This window comes from Diabrotica virgifera, chromosome 3, assembly GCF_917563875.1.
Source record: "Diabrotica virgifera virgifera chromosome 3, PGI_DIABVI_V3a".
Classification (NCBI taxonomy): Eukaryota; Metazoa; Arthropoda; class Insecta; order Coleoptera; family Chrysomelidae; genus Diabrotica; species Diabrotica virgifera.
The window spans coordinates 196,683,242-196,696,757 of record NC_065445.1 but is presented as its reverse complement, the minus strand read 5'-3'; the positions used below and the strand labels follow the sequence as shown (position 1 = coordinate 196,696,757).

Below are 13,516 nucleotides of genomic sequence, written 5' to 3'. Positions count from 1 at the left end.
CCTGAAATATATCGTCAAAGACCCTCAGGTTCAAAACGACAGATGCCGATATGGATGTCAAGCCCAAGAAACCATCCAACATATTACAGGGGGCTGCCAGGCATTTGCTGCAACTGAATACAAGAAACGGCATGACGCAGTGCGAAAAATCCTTCATCAAGAGATAGCTAGCAAGCTGGGACTTCTCCAAACGGACCATCTCCCATATTATCAATACGTTCCTGAGAGTATGCTTGACGATGGCAACTACAAGCTATACTGGGACCGCACTGTGCTCACAGACCAAACAGTGGCACATAATAGACCAGATCTCGTACTAGTTAATAAATTAACAATACAAACAACACTAATTGATGTGGCGATACCTAACAAAAATAATCTACGTAGTAAATTTACTGAAAAGATCGCCAAGTATAGAGATCTGGAAATTCAAATACGGAGACAATGGAGAATGCACAGTACCCAGACGATACCTATTGTTATGTCTACTACTGGAGTCATTCCGAAGACCCTCCTCGAAAGCATAAAAAAGCTGGGTCTCAATGAACATCTTTATAAGACCATGCAGAAAGCTGTACTACTTGCGACGGCCAGAAGTGTACGAAAATTTTTGGGAGATACACCTGCATTCCAAGTCACCTAGGGCTCGATAACACGGAAAGAGTCCCACCAGAGCTCAATCCTTTTGATACCGTAGGTATCTGGGATGAGTCAATTTTTTCCTCAGAGGGAGTGTGAGCCGTATGGCTAAATCTGGATTGAAGTTATCCTGTGGGAGTTTTTTGTCAGTTCTTCTATCAGGCGCGGCCCCCCCTGCGAATGGGGGATGCTTTCTGTGTATTCGTAGCGCCAATATCCAGAGAGTAGCAGGGATACTTGCCGTGGAACAAAAACTGACACCTGGCAGTAGGTATAAAATGCACACCCATGAGAATGGAGTTTAATAATTTATGTTTAGGATCGCTGCCTGGGGATCGCCAGGGCACGTCTGGAGCCGGCGCTGGACGTGACAGCATGCGGGACGTCGGTGGCAGGGTGTTGAGGAGGCGGAACCCTGTCATACCATCAGCTACAGCCCAACCACCACCACAACCACAAGCGAGCCAAACAACAACAAGATCTCCACCCGCCAAAGGTGCTGCACTAAAACATCAGCCGGCGCTCACTCAAGCGGGACGACCGAGGCAGCGCATGAAATGGACTGTGTCCATTAATGAAAACATTTTGCGCTTCTACTACAAGGTGACAAACCTCGGTGAAGAAACAATCGGCTACCGACAACAGATGTATGCCGAATTTTGCAGGACGTACCCAGATATTCATGTATCGGAGCAACGAGTATCAGACCAATACCGGGTAATTATAAGAAACAACCTTATCCCAGAGACTAGACGCAATACCATCAGAAGCGAAGTCGAACGGGAGATTCATAACGATGTAGTAATTGAAGATCAAGTCCCTGTTGAAGTTCATAAGCAGATTCCTGAGCTTGCCATACAAGAAACTCAACCTGACAATACAGAACAGGAAAACAACGAGTTACGTGATAACCTAGTAAGCGAAATGGCACGTGCGGTACACGGACACGTGTGGAACAAACCCACTTAGCAGACCACCGCTACCACGAATAAATTCTTGTAAGAAACTGGGGGCGCTGTTACAAATTGTGAACACTGAAGTCCTACCCAATTATGTCGTAGAAGCCCACACATTGGAATATTTGCACATGCTAATCTACTTTGCAGCAACAGCAATTGCTAATTGTAATGGGCATAGAGATCAGAACACGACGGGGTAATAACAACGGAAGGACTGGTAACAGAATTGCACCCTGGGAAAAAAGACTGCTCAGAAAGATTGAATTACTACGTAGGGATGTTGGTATAGTCGCAGAATTCATACGAGATGTAACAAGTAGAAAAGTCATCAGGAGAGCTGAAGAAATAATGCTAAGTACCGCAAGACACTCAAGATATGATCCAGAAAACACAGCCCATCAGTGTCTGGATACATTAAAACAAAAGCTCTACATTTATTCAGGACGACTAAGGAGGTACAAAATTAGTAACAACCGCAAAAGCGACAATGCTTTTTTTGAAAGCTCTGAGAAACGTTCTATCGAAAACTCAATTTCACTGTAGAACGTATCGATAAGACTTACCCAAGCCAAGAAGAAATCCATGAGTTTTGGGGAAATCAACTTTCCACACCAGCTGCTCTTAACAACAATGCTGGATGGATAGAAGATACGACACAGAACTGCCAACACTACATTACTACTACGAACCCTTCACTACTGAAGAAGTCTCAAATTTCATCAAAAGCTTCATAACTGGAAATCTCCTGGACCAGACGGAGTTCAAAACTTTTGGCTCAAGAAGTTTTGGAGTATTCATGAATGCCTATCAACACTAATTAATCATGTTATTTCTAATCCGCAGGATATACCATCATTCATAATTTAAGGAAACACTTATTTAATACCGAAGGATCAAAATAACACCCAAGATCCAGCCAAATACCGCCCAATTACTTGTCTTCCAACTTTGTATAAATTGGTCACATCCTGTGTAGCCCGGCGTATCTACCAACACTGTGCTCTGAACAATATCATAGAGCCTCAATAGAGAGGATGCGCTAAGGGTTCCATGGGTTGCAAAGGACAACTCATCATTGACTCAGTCATTTCTAACCAAGCATATTCCAAAAAGAGGAATCTTTTTACTGCCTTCATTGATTACAAGAAGGCCTTTGATTCAGTGCCGCATGAGTGGCTTATAGATATATTGAGAATATATAAAGTCGTATATAGTGACCTTTTTAGAGCATATAATGACAGAGTGGAAAACTAGAATTCACCTTCAAATACCTGGTGAAAATAACATCGAAACTGAAAATATAGTAATCAGCCGGGGCCTGTTTCAAGGAGATTCGTTGAGTCCTCTGTGGTTCTGTCTAGCTATGAACCCACTATCTCAACTATTGAACTCCACAGGGATGATTTGAAATTAATGGCTTCCACTCGAAACCAACTCGATGAGATGCTAAAAACTGTAGAAACTTTTTCTAATGATATTAGTATGCACTTCGTACTAGACAAGTGCCGTATTTTAAATATAGTCAGAGGAAAAGTACAGCCCGGAGGATTCGATATGCAAAATGGCCAGAACATCAAGGCCATGGGTGAAAATGATATGTTAAATATCTTGGAGTAAATTGACCATAAACAAATGAAAACAGAGATAACTACTGAGTTTATACGAAGGATAAAACAGCTGCTTCGCTCACACCTTAACAGTAGAAATTTGTTAAGGCAATAAACACCTACGCATGTTCCGCGAGTTATAGTACAACGACCGCTACCATCCAGTATATTCTACCACGTGGAATCAACACGAGGCTACGCCGCGTCGCAGCGTTGAACATTCTGGACCTAATTGCGACGTATTGGACAGCAAGATCAGCAATTATAAAATTATAAAACACCATGTAAAAATCAATATTTTTTCATTCTGATTAAAATCTCTAAATAAAAGTCTAATTTAAATGTTAAATAAAGTCTGATTTTAAATTATTGAGTTCTAACTAAAATCTTTGTTTGTCGAAAAAAAAGTTTTAATTGTGAAGTTCAGTTTTTTAAAAATGTTTTTCCAAAGAACATTCATAATTGGCGCAGAGTCAGTACGGAAGTGGAAGAGTCTTTACAGATCCTCGTCACTTTTAAGTGTTTGTCCACTGTTCCAAGAACAGGCCCCAGGGAAACCGTTGCAGAGTTCACCCAAGGGAATTAGCATTTAGAAATAGAAGTTAGGAGCCTTCAGGGGCAAAGGAATGCACATCGGCATCGTCTTTATCCTCTAAGCGATTTTTATTATTACTTAGAATTAAGAAGATTAATTTTTGAAAGAGATATTATTAAATCAGTCTCCTCTGAGTCCTTAGATTAAATCAGAGCTAGATTAACAAGATAAAAACGAAGATTTGAATAAATTAATAGAAAGATTAAAATAATGTAGAAATATCTCCTCTAAGTCCTTAGATTGACTTTAGAGCCAGATTTAGAAATTTATTTAAAGAAAAATTTGAATAGCTTAATAAATACTATATACAGTGTGTCAATTTTAAAACTTACAATGGCTATATCTCACGAACAAAAGCTGATATCGAAAAATGCTTGAAACCGTTTCTAGGATAGTAAGGGGGAACTAAAGTGACATGAAAGAGAACTCACCCCCATCAACCCCCTAGGCCCCACCCATCACAACCAAAAAAGTTTAAATTGCAAACCCCTACTTGTGATACATCATTGAAAAGGCTATAAAAAATGCTATTCAATGGTATAAATAATAATTATACAGGGTGAAACAATAATTGTGAAACTTTGGCTTAAATGAAAAATATAATAAGGTTTTGTTGAATTACAAATTTATTAAAAATGTCAATTAAGTAAATATTTAATGTGAATTCCGTTGTTTGGTAAACAATAATACAGCCTATTTTCACATTCTGCACGAAATTTAGCAAATGTTCTAGTAATAGGGCGACATGCTTGAGTAATGCTTTCTCGCAATTCCCCAAGTGAAGCAAGTTGAGTTTTATAAACAACTGATTTAGGGTAACCCCATAGAAAAAAGTAGTATACTATCCTACTATAAAAAGTACTATCCAATGGTATAAATAATAATTATACAGGGTCTTAATATTAGCTGGCTTACTATGACTTTTGTATTTGTAATGCTCCCGGTCTATTATTTTAAATGGTAAGTGTCCGCTCGTACTTTTTTTGTTAATTAAAACTTAATTTGCCATTTTTGCCTTAAATCAGTTGTTTATAAAACTTAACTTGCGTCACTTGGGAAATTGCGAGAAATAATTACTCAAGCATGTCGCCCTATTACTAGAAAATCATTTGTCAAATTTCGTGCAAAATTTGAAAACAGACTGTATTATTGTTTACAAAACAACGGAACCCACTTTGAACATTTACTTAATTGACATTTTTTCACAATTATTGCTTCACCCTGTATAATTATTATTTATACCATTGGATAGCATTTTTTATAGCCTTTTCAATGATGTATCACAAGTAGCGGTTTGCAATTTAAACTTTTTTGGTTGTGGTGGGTGGGGCCTAGGGGGTTGATGGGGGTGAGTTCTCTTTCATGTCATTTTAGTTCCCCTTTACTATCCTAGAAACGGTTTCAAGCATTTTTCGTTTTCAGCTTTTGTTCGTGAGATATAGCCATTGTAAGTTTTAAAATTGACACACTGTATTAATAAACACTAGAGATTAATAGATAAATAATAAGCAGTTTAAGATTGATATATTTGAAATTACTATACGTATTTGACTATTGACTATATATATATTGAAATTCTTTTTAAATATGGCAGTTCCACAATTTGACGTGAAAAATTTATGCATTCTTCCAAATTTCGACGGAAACCCAAATGAATTACATGAATTTATTAAAGTTTCTACAATACTTCTAAACCATTATTATGATAGACTAAATGCAGCTAATATCCAAAATAAATTTTTGTTAGGAGCCTTCAGGAGCAAAGGAATGCACATCGGCATCGTCTTTATCCTCTAAGCGATTTTTATTATTACTTAGAATTAAGAAGATTAATTTTTGAAAGAGATATTATTAAATCAGACTCCTCTGAGTCCTTAGATTGAATCAGAGCTAGATTAAGAAGATAAAAACAAAGATTTGAATAAATTAATAGAAAGATTAAAATAATGTAGAAATATCTCCTCTAAGTCCTTAGATTGACTTTAGAGCCAGATTTAGAAATTTATTTAAAGAAAAATTTGAATAGCTTAATAAATACTATATATTAATAAACACTAGTAGTCCAGAAAGCCACTGCGCATCCGCTAGGAAAAATATTCTAATTCGGATTTTTTGCACAATCTTACTCAAAAAGGACTCCTTTTACCAAATTTCCATGTTGCCAGGACCAAAAAGTGGTCAAAATTTTTTTAAACGTTTTTTTTTTTTGTTTTTTTCCTAAAATTATTTTTATTGTATGGAAAAAAGTTTTTTTGGGTTTTTTGGATCATTCCAAACAGAAAAGGTCTTTAGTGACTTTTTTCTAAAAATGATAGTTTTTGACATATAAGCGATTAAAAATTGAAAAATTGCGAAATCGGCCATTTTTAACCCTCAAAGACTATGTGAAAAACTGAAAATTTGAATGTTGCCAAGGTAAGTAGATATTCTTTAAACATCGATTGATGAAATCCCGAAGAGTTTTTTGCAATACAATATTCAAAACTCCTTTGTTTTTTAATTGCGAATCAAGCGTGCGCGACACTATTTTCCACCGACAGTATGGTGCAAATGAAAGGAATAAATTCGTTATTTCGAAAATCGGCGACTTTAAGGAAAAATCCCGAAACAGATCAATTTTTATTTTTAAGTTATGATATTGTGGCATATATGGTATACTAGTGACGTCATCCGTCTGGGCGCGATGACGTAATCTATGATTTTTTTTAAATGAGAATAGGGGTCGTGTGGTAGCTTGTTTGAAAGATTCTTCAATTCTCCATCAAGTAATGTAAACATTTACATATTGTTTTATACAGGGTGTCCTTCTACTTCTTTTTTTGTCAAATAATTTAATTTAATAAAAATTTTTTGGACATCCTGTATAAATAATTATGTAAATGTTTATATTACTGAATAGAGAATTGAAGAACCTTTCAAATGAGCTAGCACACGACCCATATTCTCATTTAAAAAAATCATCGATTACGTCATCACGTCCAGATGGATGACGTCACTAGTATACCATATATGCCACAATATCATATTTTAAAATTAAAAATCGACCGGTTTCGGGATTTTTCCTTAAAGTCGCCGGTTTACGAAATAACGAATTTATTCCTTTCATTTGCACCATACTGTCGGTGGAAAATAGTGTCGTGCACGCTTGATTAGCAATTCAAAAACAAATGAGTTTTAAATATTGTATTGCAAAAAACTCTTCGGAATTTCATCAATCGATGTTTAAAGAATATCTACCTACCTTGGCAACATTCAAATTTTCAGCTTTTCACATAGTTTTTGAGGGTTAAAAATGGCCGATTTCGAAATTTTTCTATTTTAAATCGCTTAATGTCAAAAACTATCATTTTTAGAGAAAAGTCACTAAAGACCGTTTCTCTTTGGAATGATCCAAAAAACCTAAAATAACTTTTTTCCGTGCAAAAAAAATAATTTTAGGAAAAAAACAAAAAAAAAACGTTCAAAAAATTTTTGACCACTTTTTGGTCCTGGCAACATGCAAATTTGTTAAAAGGAGCCCTTTTTGAGTAAGATTGTGCAAAGAATCCGAATTAGAATATTTTTCCTAGCGGATGCGCAGTGGCTTTCTGGACTATAGAGATTAATAGATAAATAATAAGCAGTTTAAGATTGATATATTTGAAATTACTATACGTATTTGACTATTGACTATATATATTGAAATTCTTTTTAAATATGGCAGTTCCACAATTTGACGTGAAAAATTTATGCATTCTTCCAAATTTCGACGGAACCCCAAATGAATTACATGAATTTATTAAAGTTTCTACAATACTTCTAAACCATTATTATGATAGACTAAATGCAGCTAATATCCAAAATAAATGTTTGCTTCATGGTATTATAAGTAAATTAACAGGTAGAGCCAAAGAAGTTATATCTTTATATGGATGCGAAACTTTTGACGAAATAAAAAATGCAATAATTCAAAATTTTGGAGACCAAAGAGACGAAAATTCGCTTACAAGAGACTTAGTAAATTTAAGACAAGGAGCAACAGAATCTATCATGCATTTTTACAAAAAAATAATGAGACTTTTAAGCTGTATCAACAATGACTTAGAATTACATACTGTAAATGCCGACATTAAAAGAAGCAAACAGGAATTTTTCCGTCAACAAGCTCTTACAACATTTTTAGCAGGCCTACGAGAACCAATGGGCTCTGTTATTAGAGCAATGAGACAAGGAAGTTTAGCTACGGCGATACAATACGTACAGGAAAAAAATAATGTTAGATATCTTCAAAAAAATCAAATAAGTCAACCCTCAACATCAGGAAGAAGCGAAAATTATCAAGAACGCCGACCTCAGAGACAGCAAATGCCTTTACCTGTCCAAAAACCATTTTATCAACAGCAAAATTTTGCACCTCCGCAATGGCAGCAACCAATCAGGAAATTCTACCCACAGAATCAGTTTCAACAACCACATCGACAACAAAACTTCAACCAATTTAGACAAAATTCAAACCCTCCAGCATTCAGGACCCAGAACCAGTCAAATGTATGGGCACCCAAACCCGGACAGCCAAAGCAGCCTAGACCAACACCTATGAGTGGAATATCAGAAACCACAACAGAAGGCCGTCAAAACTTTACACCAAATTACCGAGCACAACCAAAATTCACCGTAGAAGAACTTTACAATATACAATGCCACGGAGATGAGCAAGAAGAGAATGCCGACTACAATGATTACTATGAACTCGAATACGACAATTTTCTACAAGATACATACGAACAGCAACCAACCGAATACGAAGAAAACGTAAATTTTCGAGAGGACCCACCAGAAGCAGCCGAAACGTAATTGAACTTCATTCATTTCCCGACAAGAAGGAGCTACCTTACATTGAAATTTCTGAGCCTTCTTTACGACTTTTAATCGATACAAGATCCACAAAGTCATTTCTTAATCCAGAAATAGCTTCTTCATATTTTCCAAATTATATAAAACACGAACCCTTCGTCGTCACATTAAATTTTTCAAAATTATTCCCAAAAATATTGTGCTGAAATTCCTTCATTTTCAGAATTTAATTCTGACACCAAAATGAAATTTTATCTCTTCAAATTTCACAAAACTTTCGATGGTCTTATTGGCCTCGACAATCTAAAACATCTTCGAATCCTAAGGAACACCAAGGCAAAGCTCCCGATAAAGGAACAAATGCTATACGCTATAATTGGGTACAATAATTCCATACATTCCGCAACGAAGTTACGACCCATTGCCATATTAAACGGCCATATCGACGCAAAAGATCCCTTTGACGTTGACATACAGAAAGTAATACTGAATAATTATATTCAAAATCATAGAGAGATAACAAAGGAATTATACAAGGAAGTAAATCAGCATATACAAGAAAATAAAAATAAAGTCATCGAAAATAGAAACAAATCGAGACAAGACCCTATTACGTATAAACCAAGTACAAAAATTTATACCCGAAAAACAGTCACTAGGAATAAATTACTTCCACGATATTCTGCAAAACTTATAAAGAAAAATAACGAAGTTACTGTAAAAACATCAAAAGCTACAGTACATAAGAAGAACATAAAACATCAACCTAAATCAAAAACTAATTCGGAACCTTCCCCACAAGATCAGCCAGACGATAGGAAAGAAATTAAAGATAAAGAAACTGAAAAACAAACCAGAAATAATTCCCCTCATCCTGGGACAAGCAAGGATTTAGATTACTAACAGACAACAAAAAAAAAATGATAAAGAAAAAAATAAATTTAACTTTTCAAAATATCCAGAGTTATTAAATTCAAGAGTAAACGTTCCAGATAAATCGCGAATACTTCCCAAAAATTAGGACTACAGAATATCAAACCATTCAGGATAGACCACATCCCTTTAGAAAAATTCCATAAACTCTCCGAAGGAAGAAGAACATCCAGAAAAAATAACCCAAAATTATGGAACCATAGCCATAGCCATTTTTTGGTTAACTCCTGTATAGATTTTTATTAAAATTATTTGCCTTGTATATGTTACAGATACAAAAAACAAATTCTAGCAACGAAATTCCAAGAGATGCCACTCCAAAAGTTTTGTTCATCCCTTACAAAACTTCTTCACGGGATGGAGTAGTTATAGTACAACGACCGCTACCATCCAGTATATTCTACCACATGGAATCAACACAAGGCTACGCCGCGTCGCAGCGTTGAACATTCTGGACCTAATTGCGACGTATTGGACAGCAAGATCAGCAATTATAAAATTGTAAAACACCATGTAAAAATCAATATTTTTTCAGTCTGATTAAAATCTCTAAATAAAAGTCTAATTTAAATGTTAAAGTAAAGTCTGATTTTAAATTATTGAGTTGAAACTAAAATCATTGTTTGTCGAAATAAAAGTTTTAATTGTGAAGTTCGGTTTTTTAAAAAAGTGTTTTTCCAAAGAACATTCATAATTCTCGCTTAGCTACTCATTTGGCATTGTTAAGTGGACAAAAACCGACATAGAAAATCTTCAGCGAAAAGTAAGAACGCAACTCACAAAGGCACAAAAACACTATCCCAAAAGTGCAGTAGAAAGAACGACATTACCACGGAATTTAGGAGGAAGAGGACTTATGGATATAGGTGAGCAATTAGACAAACAAATTCCTAACTTAAGAACTTATTTTCAGATGCAGGCTGAGACATCTACTCTACATCGTGCTATCTGCGCAGTAGATAACACAACACCGATCAAACTGAGGGAACCAGAAATGAGCATAAATCACCTCACTAAAGACGAAAAAATGCGCAACTGGATGGGTAAACCTCTGCATGGGCGACATCCCAATGAGGTCAGCCAAGACTATGTAGACAATACAGCGTCTAACTATTGGTTGACATCAGGAAAGATGTTTCCTGAAACGGAGGGTTCAGTACTGGCCATTCAGGATCAGGTTATACCAACCAGAAATTACCTGAAATATATCATCAAAGACCCTCAGGTTCAAAACGACAGATGCCGATATGGATGTCAAGCCCAAGAAACCATCCAAAATCTTACAGGGGGCTGCCAGGCATTTGCTGCAACTGAATACAAGGAACGGCATGACGCAGTGGGAAAAATCCTTCATCAAGAGATAGCTATCAAGCTGGGACTTCTCCAAACGGACCATCTCCCGTATTATCAATACGTCCCTGAGAGTATGCTTGAGGATGGCAACTACAAGCTATACTGGGACCGCACTGTACTCACAGACCAAAGAGTGGCACATAATAGACCAGATCTCGTACTAGTTAACCCGCCGTTACACGCGTCTTCAATTGTGACGTGGTTGCACGCGTATGAGCGTCGCCCTCACCTACATAAATTCGACTTATTTCGAGGAAGAATGAATGTCAACATGTATAAATATAAAATGGGTTCTACTCACATATTATAGAAAGTCTCGCAAACCAATTTTTTTTTATTAATTTAACAAAACAAAAGTAAAAATAATATAGATCAAAACCAAGTTTTCTTAATTTTCAATTTCAGCAAGCCACTGAAGAAATTAACGTTCTTTACGCGAATTCATTTTACTAAAAATACAAATTAAAATTAAAAACTGTTCTGAAGCTATTTCTTTGTGGCATTTATGTAATTAACTATTAATATTTTGTATTTTGATAACGACGTCCGAGGTGGAATTCGAAACGTCAATAAAATCAATTTTTCAAGTTAAATTGTGGCTTATTTCCCAATTAGAATAATAGTTAATTTAAAAATGGGTTCTTAACCAGTGGTGCACCTAGAATTTTCCTCTGGGGGGGAGGGGGTTTTCTTGGGCACCGAAAGTTTTTTGTATTATTTGTGAAAGACAAGTTACATTTTCCTACTTTCTTTTATATATATTTCTATATGCTCTGAATGGGATTTTAACCCCCAAACCCCCCCTCGGTGTGCCACTGTTCCTAACCTAATCCAAACAATAATATTTTAATTAAACCTACCTAAATATTAAATGAAAACCTAAAAGTTTCTTTGAGATAATAGAAACGTGATTTCACTGTGATTGCACGCGCAGTGAGGAATTCCCTCACTTGAAGAGGGATGTCTCTTCTTTCAACTATCACACAGCACACTGGCCGCCTGAAATATTCTATAACTTTTTCATACCCTCTCATAAACCATGTTAAAGGCATTCCTGGGTGCTTAAGGTTATCGTATTAGTTTACACAATTTCATTGGTTATAAACAAATATGGTGAGGGATTTCCTCATAGCGCGTGTAATGGCGGGTTAATAAATTAACAAGGCAAACAACACTAGTTCATGTGGTTAACAACAATAATCTACGTAGTAAATTTACTGAAAAGATGGCCAAGTACAGAGATCTGGAAATTCAAATACGGAGACAATGGAGAATGCAAAGTACCCAGACAATACCGATTATTATGTCTACTACTGGAGTCATTCCGAAGATCCTCCTCGAAAGCATCAAAAAGCTAGGTCTGAATGAACATCTTTTTAAGACCATGCAGAAAGCTGTACTACTAGCAACGGCCAGAAGTGTACGAAAATTTTTGGGAGATACACCTGCATACCAAGTCACCTAGGGCTCGATAACGTGGAAAGAGTCCCACCATAGCTCAATCCTTTTGATACCGTAGGTATCTGTGATGAGTAAATTTTCCCCTTAGAGGGAGTGTGAGCCGTATGGCTAAATCTGGATGAAGTTATAAGATGTTGGATGGTTTCTTGGGCTTGACAAATCTGGATGAAGTTAAACAGAAATAATCAAGTGCAAAATTTAAATAAATTGCAAATGCATAGTCTACCTAGTAATTAATAATTTTAAAAGTTAAGCTGCTGCATATGACACCCAAATATAGACAAAAAATAATAATAAAAATACTACTTGTGCAAAGGGTACTGTAATTTCTTAGTTATTGATTAAGAAAATCTTCTACTGAATAATATGGTCTTTCAGATAGTTAGGCTTTTGTCAGTTTACGGAATTTGGGGAAAGATGCTGCAGATTTAAGTTGTAGAGGGAGATGGTGTAAAGTTTTTTTGCGGAATATAATATAGATTTCTTTACTAACTCAGAGGACGGGGTCGGCAAATAGACGTCAAACGTAGAATTTCTCGTGAAGTATTCCGTAAACGTTCTGTGTCTTTTTAATATAAATATACCTTTTACCAAAGATTTTTAATAAAGTATCATAGAAATTAGTGAAAAGGGTAATTTTCGATCGAGGCAATACTTCAAACAAAAAATAAAAAAATAAATATTATATGATTTAAAAACACTTGGTACTTGCTTACTAAATACACTATTATGGAGCTGTTAAGAAGTTTGTGATGACGTTATTAAGTTGAGGTTCCACCTTACAAGCACCCTATCACACAACTAAAACTAAAAACTAAAGTTTTCAAAAATTTATAGATTATGGTGTGTACACGCAGGTATAATTAACCTCTAACCTGATTATCTAAAAGTAAATTTAAATATTCAAATATAAAGAAAATAAAGAGGCCAAGCGATTTGAGGGCGATTTTAGCATGTATGTAAACAGCAGTTAGTGCTACGTTTGTTCTAGTTTGTTCTATAATTTTGTGTTTACCAGGTGTTGTAAAGGACGATAACAGGAATAACTTCTACTAAAATGTAAACAAAAATTTTGTGCGGTTTTTTATTTATGACGTTTTTTATTTGTTAAGTTTGCAATTTTTAAAGATTTTAAT

At 35.6% G+C, this 13,516-nt stretch overlaps 1 protein-coding gene across 1 annotated transcript in view; it reads right to left on the bottom strand.

Moving 5' to 3' along the window:
* The window catches only part of LOC126882672 (fatty acid synthase-like), a 410,665-nt gene extending 397,478 nt beyond the window's left edge, over positions 1-13,187 (bottom strand). Inside the window, 1 exon segment of the mRNA XM_050647647.1 lies at positions 13,097-13,187. The gene's annotated coding sequence lies outside the window, so the exon portion shown is untranslated.
* Between the last annotated feature and the right edge of the window lie 329 nt (positions 13,188-13,516).